Genomic DNA, 16,928 nt, shown 5'->3' with positions numbered 1-16,928 from the left:
ATTAAAACATTTAAAGACATAGCAATAGTGGTGTACACCTGTAATCCCAGTGACTCAGGAGACTGAGGCAGGAGGATCCCAAGATCAAAACCAGACTCAGCAACTTAGTAAGGCCTGAAGCTACTTAGTGAGACCCTGTCTCAAAATAAAAAGTAAAAAAGGGCTGGGGATGCGGCTCAAGTAGTTAAGAGCCCTTGGGTTCAATCCCTGCTACCAAAACAAACAAACAAAAAGACAAAGCAATAGAATCTAGTCATAATCAAAGAGAAAGGGGAAAGGGAAAGGGGGGAGGGGCAAGACTCAAGAAGGGTCTCAGTGATCTGTGTGATAATATCAAGTACTTTAACATTTGTTTAATCACATTTCCAGATGAGAGAAGGGCCTTAGGGGTTAACACAAAAATTATTTGAGGTAATACAGCTGAGAGTATTTTCATATTTGATGAAACTTACAAACCCAAGAAGCAAGCTCAGTGACTCCTAAATAGGCTAAATGCACACACACTCTTAAAAACCATGGCAAAAGGCGTCATCACCAAACTGTTGAAAACCAGTGGTATGGAGAAGACATTAAAAGCAGCCAGAGGAAAAAGGTATATTATATAAAAAGGAACAAAGACAAAAATTCATTGGACTTCCAATCAGAAACTCTAAAAGCCAGAATACATTTTTAAAGCACTGAAGGGGGAAAAAAAATCTGTCATGTAGGATCATATATTTATAGAAAATATCTTTCAAAAATGAAGGCTAAAGAAAATAAACACTGAGACAATGTATCTAGCAAAACTGCACTACAGGAAGTACTAAAGAAACTTCTTCAGCATAAGAAAAGTCATACCAGAGGAAAATTTGGATTTATACTAAAGAATGAAGAGTTCCAGAAGTGATAAGAATTTTCCCCCTCAATCAAAAAAATTTAAAGATAATTAATTTAATAAAATAACAGCACTATTTTAGGGCTGTAGAAGTAAAATGTTTGACAAAAATAGCTCAAAGGGCTCAAGGAGGAAATGGAATTATATTGTCTAGATAGATCTGACATTTTACATGAAGCATCATATGATTGAAGGTAAATTTGACTAGTTAAAAACATATATTCTAAACCTCAGAACAGTTGTCAAAAATAAAACAGGTATGGTTAGTAAATCAGCATGTAGGTACAATGAAATCCTAAAACAAACAAAAATGTGGGACAAACTGAAATATAGAAGAGATTTGTGTCCCGAATGACCCATGGAACTGATATATCAACTCTGGACTCACTACCTCCTGACTTTTCTTAAATTGAGAAACAAAATTCTATCCTGTTAAATGCATCACTATTTTGTGTTCTGTGTCATATGTAGCTAAATCGAAATGGAACAACCACAGCCAACAGTTTCATCAAATTGAGTATATTTCTCAGAATCAGAGAGACTCCCACATTGCCTAGAATTTGGCTACATGATTAGCAACTTCAAAATAGTTCTGGGTCTTATATATTTGGGACTGAGTAGTTCATTCTTTTGTATAAAGATCATTTACTATGAGTTCAATCAGTTTTTTTTTTTTTTTCTGATGTTTTTCATTATCACAGAACATGCCACCTGTAATGTGTACTAAGAGGACATGAAGGGTGGAGGGAGAGAAAGTCAAACTAGGAAAGGCTGGATGGTCATTTCACTTCTCTTTCTTTTTGTCCTTCTCATTCATAGCCAGGATCATCATAAGTTTTCTAAAGAGAGTAAGGAAATCTAAGAAGAGATCAACACAGTGCCAGACATAATCCTTATTGCCATTTCCGGCCTTTTCAATAATGAGTTGAGTATCAAAAAGGACAAAGCCATACACATCCACCAGCCCCATATACAGGTTTGCCTTGGAAAAGCCAAATGGATCCAAAGAAAAGGTTCCCCATGGTGACAAGAGCATCAGGCTCATGGCTGACATCAAGACACTTCCCAGAAAGAGGTAACTCTGGCACCTGGTGTAGAGGGCACTGAGGGTGAAGCAGATAAAGATCATTGCTATGCCTATGAAGGCCTAGGAAGGATGCTGGGATTGACAGTAGTGCACAGTTCCAGAGCAGGACACAGGCAATTCCTGTAAGGAAAGCAAATCCAGTGAGAAGTCCCAGGCTTTTCTGTTTAGTTTCACGGCAAAGAGGTGTTGCCATCATCCAAACCAGGGAGTTCAAGGCAGAGTAGGCCAGCCTAAATGAAATAAGTGACAACATGAAATAGGCTCCCAAAGCCACCGGAAACATACAAAGGGCAAAATTGGCATAGACCTTCTTCAAGTGCTCTGTGTCAAGGAGGTTATATGTGAAAAAATTTTAAAGTACATCAAAGTTGATCTTTCAATCAAATAAGTTCATGGTTCTAGAGTCTCTGCAACACAGTCTCTGCACTCCTTAACCCACTTTTAAGAGACCTACCAGCTCTTATAACACCAGATGTACTCTCAATCAGTTTTTCTTGAAGGATAAGTACATATAAATGCTTAGTACAGTCATTAGAGTACAGTAAATGCTCAGTTAATATACAGTATTTTGAAACCGAGCTTCAATAATTAAGGTAAATATAGAACAATTGAGACATATACTGGGGTTTGTACTACAAATTCAGTTGTAGAAAAGTGATATTCATTTACATATCAAAATCTGTGATGCCTTTTTTGAAAAATCTGTAATCCTTTGAGTTCAGAACTGTTCAGTCATGGAAAATTAGTGCACCTCCAATTACCACCGGCTCACTCTACATAGCTAATGTTAACATCTACATTTCCTTAACAATAGCACTTATTCTTTTGTTGTTTATTTGCAACAAAAAGTATATTCAGCTACCTAGTCATTTCCTTCAGAAAATGGATCCCAGGGAACTAAGCTTTTTTGGATTTTTTAAATTTTAAAAAGGTTCTGATCTGGGGAAGTTGCTTGATAAATTTCAACAAGTTTCCTGATCCATTCAACTTTATCAAAATCAACTAAGGTTGTTTCTACTTTTTCCTAAACAATGCTTAGGATATGAACATAAAGAAAAATCACAATATAGATACCTGTGTTAGTCAGCTTTCCTTTGCTAAAACAAATACCTGAGATAAACGACTTATTAAGAGAAAAGAGTTATTTTGGCTCACAGTTTTAGAGGTTTCAGTCCATGAGTAATTGGCCTTGTTGCTTTCAGCATGGAGTGAGGTACCACATGGCGTGTAGCATCTGGCAGAGCAAAATCGTTCACTTCATTGTTGGAAAACAAAAGAAAAAGCAAGATGATTAGACTAGGGTCCCATTATCTCCTTCAAGGGCACACAGTCATTCACCTGAACACCTCCCACTAGGCCCAAGTTCCTAAAGGTTTCACCACCTCCCAATGGGAAGCAAGTTTTTACCACATGGATGTTTGGGGAACACCTAACCTCAAACTTTCACAGTTCCTTTCTCTAAAACAACATGCAACAAATATAATTTGCTGGTAAATGATACTGAGGAAATTAAACAGACCAATCTTTAATTGTAACTTGAAGTAACTATTATAAACTTTTCTTTCATCTTTCATTGCAAATATTTCATCTGCTGCAAATAAACAGATCTTTTCAGGTTTTGTCTAAATTTTTCATAGCTTATGCTTAAAAATGATTATATCCTCTCATGATAAATTCCTGACACACTTCCCTTTGGGACCAGGAAGATTCTAGTCAAACATATCGACATATTGGACTCTTGCTGAGATTCTTGGTTTTGAGAGCAATAAAGTTGTGTGTGTGTGTGTGTGTGTGTGTGTGTGTGTATTCATTTTAATATTTAGATTTTTAGGTAGGCTAACTCTCAGAACTCCTACCTTCCAACATTCCTTCCCAAAAGAAAATAATTCTCTCCTAATGTCCTCAAAGTCTCCAAATAGATTATAGTCAACATGGAACATGTTCCTATTTTAAACCTGTGAATGGCATACAATTTGAAGTCCTGGGCTTTCACTCAAAAGATTTGTAGGCCCCAAATGCTGGCTCTGACATTTTAGATACATTTGGAAAATGTCAAAGACAATCTAGTTAAGATTTTAATGTTTTAAAGGAATATGCTTGTTCACTGAAGAATGAAGCCTGTATATGCAAGCAGTCATTTTGGAAGATCAAAAATATTGTGATCCAGGCATGGTGACTCACACCTGTAATTCCAGCAGCTTGGGAAGCTGAAGCAGGAGGATCACAAGCTCAAATCCAGCCTAAACAACTTAAAATATATTTTTAAAAATACGTAAAAAAAAAAAAAAAGGTAGGGGATGTCACTCAGTGGTTAAGTGATCCTGGTTCAATCCCCAGTATTAAAAAAAGAAATATATATATATATATATGAAATATATATATGAAAAATGAAAAGTGAAAACCTCATGAAGATAATAGATTGTGTTTTCATCTCTAAAATTGATTTGTTTGCTCATGGGCTAATTGCTTAAATTTTCATATCTCCAATTTCATGCATTCATTCTTCCATCAAATACATATTGAATATGTACTCTGGTACCAGGTTATGGATGCAAATATTAATTAATCATGATCTCAACCTTCAAAAACCTGACAATAAGTTAATAGGTAAGAACAATAAAGTTTTATAGGTTCTTTTCTAGATGCATATTTAGGGAATAGTGGGAATGCAGAGAAGGGAATAATCAGTTTTGCATGAAAAACACTTCGGAGCTAAGGTGGCAATGGAGCTGAATCCTGAAAAATGAGTAGGTGCTCACTAGACAAATGGGAACATGTCAGCAGAACTGCAATTTCAGAAAAAGATTCAGGAGGATGAAATAATTGGGCCCATAAGGGTGTGGCACGGGCACTCTGGATGATGAGGTTAGGGAAATTTTCTGAGAGCAGATCATAGAAGTCCTTGTATATCACGCCATACCAATGAGTTTGGCAATGAGGATCTGTTGAAAGATTTTAACAGAGGAGTGATACAAAATCATACTTGTGCTTGAGTAGAGTGACTAGCTAAGTGAACATGCAAAAATGTGGGACAGATATCACAGAAAAAATGAAGTAGCATATATATTTATGTATCTACATCCTCACCAACCTTTTATTAATTTCTGTTGTTTTCATTTTAGCTATTCTAGTGAGTGTGTAATTTCCCATTGTAATTTCTTGAATGATTAAAGAAACTAAGCAAATATTAAGAATAATACTGATCATTTAGAAATCCTTTCTTTGAAGGGTCTATGTTAAAATTTTGCCCTTTTTCTAATATGTTGTCTTTTTTCTTATTGATTTGTAGTTCTTTATATGTTCTAGTTACAAGTCCTTTATCAAATATATAAAGCTATGATATTTTCTTCTACCTGACCTAGTCTTTTTGTTTGTTTGTTTGTTTTACCCCTCTGAGGTGATTCAAACCGTGGCCCTTGCACATGCTAGGCGAGCTCTCTCCAAAGTGAGCTATTTCTTCAGCTCCCTGACCTAGTCTTTATGTAAGTTTTTCAACTTGAGATTCTCCTACTACAAAGGTAGTGTTAATTTAGACCTTATCCTCAACAATGAAGTAACTTTGGGTTTAGATTTATAACAAGAAAATTTTTCCTCTATTCAGAGATAAGGGCAGATATTATAAATAAATTGTTTGCTACTTGTCCAGTCTGATGGACAAGCTTGTTCTAGTTCCTTTGCACTGACTGTGAAGCTCTTTGAAAGTCCAGACTTTAGCAGAAGTCCCCGTTCTACCCCTTTTCTCTGCAGGGATGAGGATACATCTTACATCTTCTGTCCCATCTGTGGAAATTAAAACCCTGGCCCCCAGCTCCTCAGGACTCTTATTAGGTCCCTGGCTTTGAGTATTCCCTAATCATACATTTTTTTTCCCTCCTCTGACAATGGGTTTTCTTTTTCTCTCAACATCAATTATGTATTTCACTGTTTGTTTGTTTAATTTACCTAGAATTTCTATGCATTTTGTATCAGAAAAGGTGGTCCCAGTCTACCATGATATAGGAACCTATTTTTCATTTATTCTTGAAAACTGTATCAGACATTTCGCTACAACTCCTATTTTTTTTTTTTTTCAAATTATTTACCAGTACTTTTAGGGACACATTTTACTTTCTAAAATGTGATACTGATTAGTTATTAGTTGTTTAAGTAAAACAAATGAAAAAACAAGTAAACAAAAAACCCAAATTGTCTGGTAGGCCTTTCCATCTTCAGAAACTTATTACATTGTTAGGGAATACTGGGGAGCTGGGCCAGGTGGGGAGAGGGTTTAGTGTAACAGCCACGTTTAAATTTGATAACTTAGAAGAATGAATATTAACTCACTATACTCAGTTCAATTCTGCCTATTCCATCCCTCCAGCTAGGTGGGTCTCTACATAACCCAATCCTTCCTTATTAGTTTCCTCAAGTATCAAATTGTTCCCTACACTCTCCAGTTTGTTTGTAATCTCTTCATGGACCTGGATTTTGTCAATTGAACACTCTTGTTTGAGCTCTGCTTCTCTAAGGATGGATTCTGCTGTAATATTTTCTCCAATGGTTCCCCCATGCAGTTTCACATCCTTCCTTAATCATCTGGTATCTCCTCCTGTTCTTCCTGCCCCCACAGTTACCTCTCAGAGATCAGTTGCTTCACAACTCCACCCTACTGTGTCACTGTACAAAGCTTCCAGCCTCTCAACCTGAGTCACCACACACCCCCTTCTAGTTTACCAGCCTGGCTCCTGCCCCCAGCCTTGTCTTGACTCAGATAAAAATCAATATCACATATTGCATAGATGCAGTTTTATTTGCTAGACTTGGCTAACCTGAGCTGTTTTGATTGGTGGAAGATTTTTTTAAATGCATGTTTTAAAAATCTTCTTATTATAGAAAATTTCAATATATACAGAGGAGAGAAAGTAGTTTAATGAATCCCACGTAACCTCAACCACCTTCAACAGTTTGAACTCTTGGTCAATCTTATTTTATCTCTACCTCTACCTCACCCACTGGTTCATTTTGAAACAAACCCCAGATGTCATATAATTTCTTCTGTATTTCTATTTGTGACTCTTAAAAAGGGAGGATCTTTTTTCTTTTCTTTTCTTTTTTTTTTCTCTTTTTTCTTTTTCTTTTCTTTTTTTTTTTTTTTTGATACAGGGATTGAACCTAGGAGAGCTTTATCACTGAACTACTTCCCCAACCCTTTTTTAAAATTTTGAGACAGTGTCTCACTAACTTACTGAGGGTCTCACTAAGCACTGAGGCTGGCCTTGAACTTGAAATTCTCCTACCTCAGCCCCCCAAGTCATTGGGATTATACATGTGTGCCACCAGATGTGGTGGGGATATCTTTTTTTTCCCAAAGTATAAACACAATGCCACTAACATCCCTAAAAACAAAAACCCTGAATATTTTTTTAATACTCTCATATATCCAGTTTTTTTTAGTTGAGATCCAAATAAGAAATATACATGCCTTTAGTTGATCTATCTCTTACATCTTTCTCTTAAAGCAACAACTTTGCATTATGGAAAATTTTAGGGATAGTAAAGGTCATACATAAAACAAAACCTTGTTCTTCAAATGTTAGCAGACCAATCACCCTTCCCCACCTCTTCACTCCTTTTACTATTATTTTTGTATGTATGTGTGTATGTTCTTATAAAACTTTATTTGTGAAAACAAACAGTTGACTGGATTTGATCCACAAGCTGTAGTTTACAAGTCCTTATTTTTTTTAATTGACACATTTGTACATATTTTTGGGTACAATGCAATAATTTGATACATTATATAATGCAGAGTAAACAAATTGGAGTAATTAGCATTTCCTCTCCTCAAATATGTGTCATTTCTATGTATTAAACCCTACTGCTGTTCTTTTGGGTGATGGCAACAGAAACTGTATCACTAGAATTATGCTTCACTCTCACCCTTAACATTTTCCTCTAGGAAGGTAGCCAACCTAAGATACTTTGTGGAGTAAAATCACAGAGACAACCAGCACTCTCTTGGGATCCTTAACCATAACAGTGGCATCCCCAAGCTGAGTGAGATTAGCATCCCTCACAAATGCAAACAGGATTCCTGTCCAACTCTCCAGAGTTGCCTCTCCTAAGATATACTCACATTGAGAATGCCCTACACCATAGCATGTGTTTCCTTTTGCTTATTAAATATCTTTTTGCTCTTAGTTTTTCCTCTGGATATGAGAATGTCAAAGACTATATGTAGGCAGTTAAAAAAAATCCATTGATATATATAGAGGGAAGATGCTAAAAAGCCCACTAGTGCAAGCTTTTAAAGAAAGCCATTTGGCTATGCCAGGAACCATGGCACACACCTATAATCCCAGAGATTTGGGAGGCAGGAAGATTGCACTGGAGGCTAGGCTCAGCAATTTAAGAAGGCCCTAAGCAAACCTGTCTCAAAATTTAAAAAAATTAAAAATGCTGGACTGGGGTTGTGGCTCAGTGGTAGAATGCTCCCCAAGCATGTGTTAGGCACTGGGTTCCATCCTCGGCACCACATAAAAATAAATAAATAAAATAAAGGTATTGTGTCCATCTACAACTAAAATATTTAAAAAAAAAATTAAAAGTGCTAAGGATGTAGTTCAGTGGTAAAGCATCCCTAGATTCAACCAGTAGAACCAAAAACAAATAAATAAGTAATTAAATAAAAAACTCTTTAAAAGAAAGTCACTAAAAAGATTATCATTACTATGACAGATACTGACATTTTCATTTCTTAATATTCAGGAAAATTGTGAGAAGTAATGCTTATCTCTCAGATAAGTTCAGTAAATACTCAGAAGTACTTTACTAATTTATAAGTATAAAAGGGAATTCAATAAAAAGCTTGTTCTACTCATATAAAGTAGTAAGACTGATATAAAATAAGAAAATAAGCCCTTTCATAATTGCAAATTCAGCTTGAACAGTTTATACAATTTCTAAATTTCCTTGTTCAAATAGAACCATTTATAACTTTTGAGATTATTTTACTATCCTAAGCAATTTGTTGCTGTTCACTCCTCAACCATAGCTATCTACTCTCATCTTTTACTCTCCAGTTCCAAATTCCAACAGATTATTCAACTGGAGGCTTAGAGTGAGCTAGGAGTTCTAGGCAAGTAGGCAATACTTAAAAGTCAAATCAGAACATTTCTAATTACTCTGAAGACAAATGCTATGTAAAGCTTCCAGAGGTAACAAAGGACCAGATTAGTGATTGTGTGTAATGTTAAATTTAGAATCAGATCTGAGATTTGGGAATGGTCTTTAACTAGCAGTAATTGTTACCTCTCACCTTCCCCCTTGGAAAAATGTCTGCTATGTTGCAATCACTGAGCAAATGCCAAATGCCTTCTGGGATGTTCTGATCCTGCCAAGAATACCCCTCACCCACTACAACCACGCTCTCCACTACTCTGTGGGAAAGTCTTTGAATTTCCAGTCTCCAGCATGCACCTAAATCCTGGTCACACAACTCTAACAAATGGGTGGTTCAAGCAACCCCTTAGATTGCTTGATTGAGTAACCAAAAATGTCCAGGGAACAGAAAAGAATTAGGGCAGGGGTGGTATATGTGCCTGTTTAGAGCTTTATGTGTGACTCTTGACACAGAAGAAATTGCCATTAGAATTCTGCTGATGTTAGAATTGATCATCATTGTGTGTCTTGATAAATAATCATAAAAGGAACACAGTAAGAACCTCATTCTGAAAGTATAGAGCAATGAGATTGATATGAAATAAGAAAATAAGCTCTTTCATAACTTGAGGTTCAGTTAAAATTGTTTGATTTCTAGATTTAATTGTTCAGTTACAACTGTGAACATATACACTTATGAGATTATTTTACTATCCTAAACAATTTGTTTCTACTTACTCTTCAACAATAGCTATCAACCCTCATTTTTTCTCCCTGTTTCCAAATTCCAACAGACTAATTGATGGGAGGATTAGACTGGGTTACTGGTTAAGAACAAATAGATGATACTTAAACACAAAGAAATGGGAAACAATGCAAATATTTGACAATTTGATTCAATTATTAAATGAGTTAGGTATTGAGATTTATAAATATAACCATTCTGAATTTTTGCTGATAACATGGAATTGTGGATTCGTCTGTTGATGTGGTTGATTGCCTATGAATAAAAGGCAAACATTAGTGCCTGATAACACAGGCAAGCTGGTTGGCTTAGAAGAAAACTTTAAATCTACCTTTGAAAGAAAACAAATCAACACAACAGAAAAGATAGGTTATCTCACTGTTCAATATGGTAGAAATGTCAATTATTTTGAGACCATTTAGCAATCAAAATAGGACACCTAATCCAATGAAAGGAAAACCTCTGAGCTGTCGCTAATAATAGTTAATAATAATAATAAGATGAAGAAGAAAGAAAAAAAAAAGGTTTAAAAAGGTTTATACCAGGTTGGTGATGTAGCTCAGTGTTGGAGCACTTGCCTAGCATGCACAAGGTCATGGGTTTGAGCCCCAGCACCATAAATACATACATAGATATATACATACATAAATAGAAAAAAGAAAGAAGAATAAAAATCTATATGCCCAAACTCACAAACTTTATTAATACAAAAATGTTTTTTAATAATTTCAACTCTTTTAAATAATTTGATTATTTCATTCCCTGGGCCAAAGAGACTAGAAGCAATGAAAATGTTTTTCCAGTCCCTGTGAATCCTAACATTGTGGATTAACTACATTTGAGGGATAATTACATGAACAGCTAACTTAAACCTCTGAGGTAGGATGATTCCTTTAGTTTTTCAGAGGAGTAAACAGATGGAGACAGATGGATTAATTCACCCAAGATCATACAGTAGAAAGAGGTAGAGTTAGGATTCAAACAAGTATTTTACCATTGCACAGACTTTCAGGTATAAATGGCAAACCCCAGGGACTGTGTAGCAGAGGTGAGAGTCAGAGAAAGTTCCTGCTTTCATAGCCTGTAAGTAACAGGAAACAGTAAGAGAGGTAGGAGCTCAGCTGTGGGACAGGAAAACTGATACTGACAGCAGAACACAGGAAAGGGAACTGAGAGCTGGGGGAGCCCCAGACAGATATTATTTAATTTACTCTTTAAACTATTCTGCAAAGCAGCAGTAACATTTTTCAGATGAAGAAACTGAGGCATTAGAAAGTTGAATACATTTCTGGAATTGCTATTAGTAAGTAGTTATCTGGGCTTGGAATCCAGGTCTGTTTGGATAGAGGTACAATTGCTTTTTCCAGATTCCCTACAACCAACAGTTCCAGTTTTTACATTTCATTTGAAACCATTTGAAACCATTTAATTTTGACTTTTATCTTAAAATATTTCAATACTATAGAGGGGAACAATCTGACATCCTTAGAAAGATCTTTATTTTTACTTTGACTCCAAATGGTTTCAGCCTTTCCAGAGAGTTTTCAAAGGTGAGTTCCACATTCATTAAAAACTTAGAGTATTTAATTAATAAGGAGTAATTGATTTTAAAAAGGTCTTCTAATTGACTTCAGAAATATTATGAAGTATGGTCTGGGTTTATAACACCATAGGGAGATCTATTTATGACACTTTATTATGCCAGAAATGCTCTAAAAATTCTTCTGTTTAATCCTTCATATAGTACATATATATTGGTTCATATGCAACTTAGAAAAGGTGCATCATTTATTAGGACAACATCTCTACAATCTTAAAAGAATATGCTCCTCCTTTTAAAAACATTTACTATAATTATATTTTCTAAGCAATTATTTAAGTATTGAATTAGTATGACAGGTCTTATCAAAGCAATAATTGAATAACTGGCCTAGAATAGTACTTGGTACACCTAGATGTAACTCAGATACTAGACTGTTGAAAAGAACATAATGTCCTGCTTTCTTTCTCTTTAAAAGAAAGGAAACATTTTAGGAGTTAGCAGGATAAAGATAGGACTTACCTATTTCCTGCCTATCAACAAAAATATTGAAAGGGGACCTAATCTTCTATTACTTGGCATGTCTCAGAAAAGACTAATTCTCTCTTTTTTCTCCTTACAACTTTTAAAGGGTTCATATGTTCCAGACCTTAGGGGACATTGCCATCTTTCACTTTTTTTGTTTCTTTTTAGTTATATATTACATTAGGATTCATTTTGACATAATTATACAAGCATGGATCATAATTTTTCTAATTCAGCCTCTAGCCCCCTTTCCTTCTCCTTCTCCCTCTCCCTGTTCCCTTCCCTATATTCTATGAATCTTACTGCTATTTACTTGTAGCTTTTTTTTTAATAGCTTTTTTTTTTTTGTGAATGTACATGATGGTGAGATTCACTGTGGTATATGCAAATAGGAAATAGGAAATGTAAATAGGAAAGTTAGGTCAGATTCATTCCACTGTCTTTCCCTATCCCAGCCCTCCTTCCTCCCTTCTTTCCCCTTTGTCTACTCTACTAATCTTTCTTCTATTTTTTAAAAATTATTTTTATCCCTCCTTTATTTTGGATTAGATTCTGCATATCAGAGAAAACATTCAACCTTTGACTTTTTTGGAACTGACTTATTTTACTTAGCATGACAATCTCCAGTTTCATCCATTTCCTGGCATATGCCACAATGTCATTCTTCTTTATGGATGAGTAATACTTCATTGTGTATATATACCGCATTTTCTTTATTCATTTATCTGTTGAAAGGCAAAATAACTATAAATGTTGGCAAGGATGTGGGAGAAAAGGTACACTAGTATATTGTTGGTGAGACTGCAAATTGCTATAACCACCCTTGAAAGCAGTATGGAGATTCATCAAAAAACTAGAATTGGAACCACTTTTCATTTAAAAAAAAATTGTTATTTTTTAAAAATTTGTTCTGTTTAGATATATATGATAGTAGAGTGTAATTTGACATTATACATACATGGAGTATAACTTAGGATCCCATTCTTGTGGTTGTATATGATGTGGATGTCGTGTATTCATACAGGAACATAGGAAGGTTATGTTCGATTCATTCTCTCTTTCCTATTCCCATCCCCCCATCTTTCATTTCAGTGTGGCATATTTTCAATATCCTAATACCTGTGTTTTGTATACAATATAGGTAGCTTCTAAGACTTACTTGCTACTGTGTCATACTTAATGTTACATATCTTTTGTAACTATTGTGACATTTATTACATATAAATTAAGATTTTAAAATTACCTATTCTCTGAGATTCATCTGTATAATTAGCTTATACTATGACCATAAAAATATTTAAAAAAATTTTTTTAGATGTTGATGGATCCTTACTCATTTATTTATATGTGGTACTGAGAATCAAACCCAGTGCCTCACATATGTTAGGTAAGCACTCTACCACTGAGCCACAATCCCAGTCCCAAGATACATGTATATATATATATTTTTTTTTTTTTTTGCTTTTTTTTTTTTTTTTTGTGGTGTTGAGGATTGAACCCAGAGCCTGAGCTGTATCCCCAGCTATATCTGCCAACTGAGCTATATCCCCAGCCCTCCAAGATATTTTTTGATGATGAGATCATATGTGTATAACAAACAGAAAAGCTCTTGTGAACAATTATATATTTATATGGAGTGTATCTAAACACTGTCATAGAAAACTCAAAACTCAGTTCATATCAGGGCACTGGAAATAGAACATTCCTCTTTGTATTTGATTTTCTGGTGGTGTATCTCTATAAATACCTAAGAAATGATGCAAATTCACATAACAATCACTATCAGCCAAAACTTCTACAAGTGCTAGCAAAGGTATGTTCATGATAGTTGTATCAAGGATTCCTATCTTTGCAGTTCATAAACTTATGACTAGACACAAAAAAATACAATGCAGTTTGAGCATTATTTTTGGTGTGCATGATGATAATTTGCAGAGACCATTTAAACAGACCTAAAATACATAAATTAGATCTGACGCTTCTAAAGAGAACCCCTCTCTTCTCACTTTGGAGAAAATCATTTGCTATTTTACTTAATTATTTTTTCCCTTAGGACTTAAGGGAACCCATAACCTGAATAAATTTTCTAACATATTTTAAATAATATACCATAAAAATTACATATAGTAAACTCAAATTTAATTGGATAAATATTTAAGAATGTGACTGTTAAATAATATTCTCTTGAAATTTAATAGTGATCTTCAAAGTTCATAAAATTTTCCCTTTCTTAAATGAAATATTATCCAACATGTAATTGGAAAAAACTTACATATCTTTGCATCTATTCATTGTGTGATTGACCAACATAATCTATAAGTATGCCTCAGTTAGCTACTTAAAACAGCCAATGAACTAGATTTTAATTTTTAAACTTAAAGAGAGTATTAGTGTTTTCCTAAATTTTCTCAACTTAAGTTCATCACCTGGGCAGAGCAAGACCTTTTGCTATCCTTTATGATCACACCTATTCCTTCTATAATGTCATTCTACTTCCTTCAGTGTTCACCAGAATGAGATTCAGAAGCAGTTCTTTTTTTTTTTTTTTTAACTTTTTATTTGTTCTTTTTAGCTATACATGACAAGAGCATAACTCCATTCTGGTGGTTGTACATTATGTGGAGTTACCCTGGTGGTGTATTCATATATGAACATAGGAAAGTTATATCTGATTCATTCTACTGTCTTTCCTTTTCCTATTCCCCCTCTTCCCTTTATTCCCCTTTGTCTAAGCCAATGAACTTCTATTTGTCCCCCTTCCCCTTATTGTATGCTAGCATCCACCTATCAGAGAGAACATTTGACCTGTGGGTTTTTGGATTCGCTTATTTCACTTAACACGATAGTCTCCAGTTCCATCTATTTACTGGCAAATGCCACAATTTCATTCCAGAAGCAGATCTTAAGGCCTTATTTCACCATCATTTTTTCTCACTCTGCTCAAGTATCATTTCTGTCTTTGCTGCACCGTTGATATTTTCCTCTCCACTGGCTCTCCTAAAAATGCCCTCCTCAACCCTGCGTCCTTCTTCAACTGTTACTCTAGTTCTCCTTCTCTTCCATTCACTTCTTCGATCTTCTCATCTTTCATTCACTCCTTTGTTCTTTCTCTCTCTCTTTTATCATAGTAAAATATACATAACACCAGATTCACCATCTTAATGATTTTTAAGTGTACTCTTCTGTGGCCTTAAGTATGTTTATGTTGATGGACAAACATCATCATCATACATCTCCAGACCCCCTGCAGCTTCCCAAATGGAAAAACTTCTTAAACATTGAATACTAAGTCTATTCCCAATGACCCCAGCACTGTGGCAATCAGTATTTTACTTTCTGTCTCTATAAACTTGACAATCTTAGTGAAATATAAGTGAAATCATGCAGTTTTTGCCCTTTGGTAATGTGTTTATTTTACATAGCATAATGTCTTCCAAGTTTATCCATGTTTCCTTTATTCTCTTTGTTTTGACTCTGTCTTCTTCCACATCATACCTTGCCAAGGTCATCCATGACCCCCTGCCTCCTCCATACTATGGAAAACTGTCTTTATATTTCAATAGCAGTTCACTATACTTGATAATTCTTGATACAGCCTCCTCTATTCACTTCAAACACATCCTCTTGTGGTTTTTCTCCTACATTTGTATAACTTCTTTGTGGTCTCCTCTCCATCTTAAAAACTGTTTTTCTTAGGTGTCTTTGTATACTCCAAAGTCTATACTTCTCAGCTTATCTCCCCCACCACCACTTATGTGTTGACTCTGACTCTTCATCTCCAATCCGTATTTCTCTCCTGAGAAAGGGCCAACCTCTGTAGCAGGAGATCTCCACGTGAGCATTCCACATACAATATGTCCAAAACTTAACTTTCTATCTTATCCTCCAGATTTTTATCAAGTTAATGAATGGAACCATTCTCGAAATCATTCTTGACTCTTTGTTTTCCTACCCGTAACATTTAATTGATTTCTTAAGTTTACTCACTTTTACCCACTTATTATTCCTGCAATCTGTCCTCTTTCCTCCATTTTCACTGCTAGTGCTATTTGTCAATTCAAACATTATTCCTGATAATAGACATTCTAATTGGGGTGAGATGAAATCTTAGGGTATTTTGATTTGCATTTCTCTTATTACTAGAGATGTTGAACATTTTTTCATATATCTGTTGATTGCTTGTAGATCTTCTGTGAAGTGTCTGCCCATTTCCTTAGCCCACTTATTGATTGGGTTATTTGTATTCTTGGTGTAAAGTTTTTTGAGTTCTTTATAGATCTGGAAATCAGTGCTCTATCTGAAGTGTGTGTGGCAAAGTTTTTCTCCCACTCAATAGGCTCTCTTTTCACATTGTTGATTGTTTCCTTTGCTGAAAAAAAGTTTTTTAGTTTGAATCCATTCCATTTATTGATTCCTGATTTCATTTCTTGTGTTTTAGGAGTCATGTTAAGGAAGTCTGGTCCTAAGCTGACATGATGAAGATTTGGGCCTACTTTTTCTTCTATTAGGTGCAGGGTCTCTGGTCTAATTTGTAGGTCCTTGATCCATTTTGTGTTGAGTTTTGTACAGAGTGAGAGATAGGGATTTAATTTCATTTTGCTGCATATGAATTTCCAGTTTTCCCAGCACCATTTGTTGAAGAGGCTATCTTTTCTCCATTGTATGTCTATTATCAAGAATGCAAGCAACAATTGGCGTTGGTGAGGATGTGGGGGAAAAGGTACACTCATACACCACTCATGGGGTTGCAAATTGATGCAACCACTCTGGAAAGCAGTATGGAGATTCCTCAGAAAACTTGGAATGGAACCACCATTTCACCCAGCTATCCCACTCCTTGGCGTATACTCAAAGGACTTAAAATCAGCATACTACAGTGACACAGCCACATCAATGTTTATAGCAGCTTAATCACAATAGCTAGATTGTGGAACCAATCAATAGATGAATGGATAAAGAAACTGTGGTATATATACACAATGGGAATATTATTTAGTCATAAATAAGAATAAAATTA

At 35.1% G+C, this 16,928-nt stretch overlaps 1 pseudogene across 1 annotated transcript; it reads right to left on the bottom strand.

Annotated features, from left to right (window-relative positions):
* Positions 1 to 1,426: 1,426 nt before the first annotated feature.
* LOC306644557 (bax inhibitor 1-like) lies at positions 1,427 to 2,355 on the bottom strand (annotated as a pseudogene). The gene has a single exon. The product of its transcript is annotated as a bax inhibitor 1-like (transcript).
* Positions 2,356 to 16,928: the final 14,573 nt, after the last annotated feature.

The sequence above is a fragment of the Sciurus vulgaris genome (assembly GCF_902686455.1).
Source record: "Sciurus vulgaris genome assembly, chromosome: 14".
In the NCBI taxonomy this organism is placed as follows: domain Eukaryota; kingdom Metazoa; phylum Chordata; class Mammalia; order Rodentia; family Sciuridae; genus Sciurus; species Sciurus vulgaris.
This window is presented reverse-complemented; position numbering and strand designations above follow the sequence as displayed.